The 2,310-nt window shown below is 34.0% G+C and overlaps 1 non-coding gene across 1 annotated transcript; it reads right to left on the bottom strand.

Annotated features, from left to right (window-relative positions):
• Positions 1-107, bottom strand: LOC132650295 (U6 spliceosomal RNA). Its single transcript, XR_009588662.1, has one exon. It is a non-coding gene; the product is annotated as a U6 spliceosomal RNA (small nuclear RNA).
• Between the last annotated feature and the right edge of the window lie 2,203 nt (positions 108-2,310).

Below are 2,310 nucleotides of genomic sequence, written 5' to 3'. Positions count from 1 at the left end.
AAAAATGTGGAATGCTTCACGAATTTGTGTGCCATCCTTGCGCAGGGGCCTTGCTAATCTTCTCTGTATCATTCCAATTTTAGTATATGTGCTGCTGAAGCGAGCACCATTTTATTTTTCTTAATCCTCTCTTTTGTTTGAATTCTGAGCCACTATTAAACTTGCACGGCTGCCTCTAGTGGTAGCAGGGACCTGAACCTTAGATTCTCAGATTCAGGGCCGAGAGCCTTATTAATTGAGCTATCCAAGCAAATAAGTAAATAAGTCAATCTTTTTTGAAAAGAAATAAAGGACAAATGAAATACAAAGAAAGTGCAAAAATAATGGAGCAACATCAAATAAGTAACAAAGATTAATAAATTTAACAAAACTCTAAACAAATCAAATGACTCAAAATATATTTACATCTAAAATTAAAGAAAGGGTTTCCAGAGATTACAGAAAATAAAACAATATTAAATGATAATGTAAGACTACCTGCCATAAAATTAAAGAGTTAGCTGAAATTAATAAATCCCTTCAAAAGGCACAAAGTATCATATGACTTAAAAAATTAAAAAAGAAGAGAAACACATAGTCCTGGATCTAATTTTTAAAATCAAAGCATCAAATTTTCAATGTTCAAGAAAAAGTCCAAATAACTTCTGGGTTCAATACTATTTATAATTTGAAGATTAAAAATGCCACTTAAGAAAGCAGAACTTTCCCAAAACATTTTATGAAGTAAATGGCATATTCATAAACCTAATGATTACAATACTACCAAAAAAGTAAAAAGACATTACAATCATGAATAACATACAAGAATACTCAGTAAAACTAAGCCAGATAGTAGCAAAATACATTATGAAGAAAGATGTTTGAGAAACCTGTACTATTTAGTTCCTTAAAACAGATTGACTTGATGTTTGAAATAGTCACTGCAACACATTCTATTAACACAACAAGGGAAAAATATATCATCTCAATAATCATGGAAACAGAATTTAACTATATTAAGTCTCAATTCATAATTTTAAAATATCTTCTCAGCAGACAACTGGTGAATATGGTTGAAAAATGTATGGACCTAGGCCCCCTACACAAATGTAGCTGATTGGCAGCTTGGGATTCATGTGGGTTCCCTAGTAAGGGGAGTGGGCTGTTGCCTGCTTTTTGATCACTTCTCCCCTGACTGTGCTGTCTTGCCAGGCCACAGGGGAAGAGGATGTACTCAATCCTGATGAGACTTAATGAGCTGGGGTGGGGGAGCTCCCCTTCTCTGAGGAGTAAGGGAGGGGATTAGGGGGAAGAGGGAAGACATGATGAGGAAGAGAGAAAGGAGGGGGCTACTAGCAGGATGGAAAGTTAATAAATAAATATAGTTAAAAAAAAGATTTATGTAAAAGGAGTACTTACTTCTGGCTAACAGGGTCTGTTAGTTTGTTTTTCATTTTATTTTTAAATGTATATAGGTGGTGTCTCTCCATGTATTTCTGTATACTGTGTGCATCCTGGAGGGCAACGCCAGAAATAGTCATTAGTTACAGATGGCTGTGAGACACCATGTGGATGTTGAGGCTTGAACTCAGGTCCTCTAGAAGGCTAGCTGTTACTCATAACTTCTGAGACATCTTTCCAAGTCTGAGATATGTTATTTTTGATTATACACTTAAAGCATCTTTACAGGGGAAAAAAAACTACATTTGTCTACAAATGTAAAAATTCATCAGAAATTCTACTTCAATTTTAATCAGTATAAGTGCACATTTTAAACATCATTATGCTCTGCTTTATTATGTCACATTTTAGTGCATGGATATGTTCTAAATCTCATTCTCATCTTGATAACTATATATTATCCCATTAGTTACTATAATTTTATTAGCCATTCATTTATTTCCATAAGATTAAATATTTTTGATTGAATGGGCTTTCATTTCATTTCCTTCCTCCCACACACTAGAGCTGGGAGAATGCTCTGTGCTCACCAAGAATTGGTAATACACTATGCCTGTGGCCATATAAAATGAATAAGAACTCTAAAATTATATCTCTTTCATCTTCTCCAGTAAGCATTTCATTGACTGTGATCCAGGCCACAAGTTCTGACTAATTTGGCTAATTCTCTGCTTAGTCTCAACTTGCTCTAAATTTTGTCTTTTCACTCCAAACTTTGTCCTGAAATACTTTCAGTGACCTAGTCAATCATTTTCACCCAATATTTCTTTTCCTGAAAGATTTAATTTCCATTAGTGATCTCAACATAATTAAAGAAATAAAACCAAGTAGTAGACTGTCCCTTTATATTAAAGTACAGATGGTTGGATG

Source organism: Meriones unguiculatus, chromosome X, assembly GCF_030254825.1.
Source record: "Meriones unguiculatus strain TT.TT164.6M chromosome X, Bangor_MerUng_6.1, whole genome shotgun sequence".
In the NCBI taxonomy this organism is placed as follows: Eukaryota; Metazoa; Chordata; class Mammalia; order Rodentia; family Muridae; genus Meriones; species Meriones unguiculatus.
The sequence above is the reverse complement of the archived record's forward strand: the minus strand, read 5'-3'. Positions and strand labels throughout refer to the sequence as shown.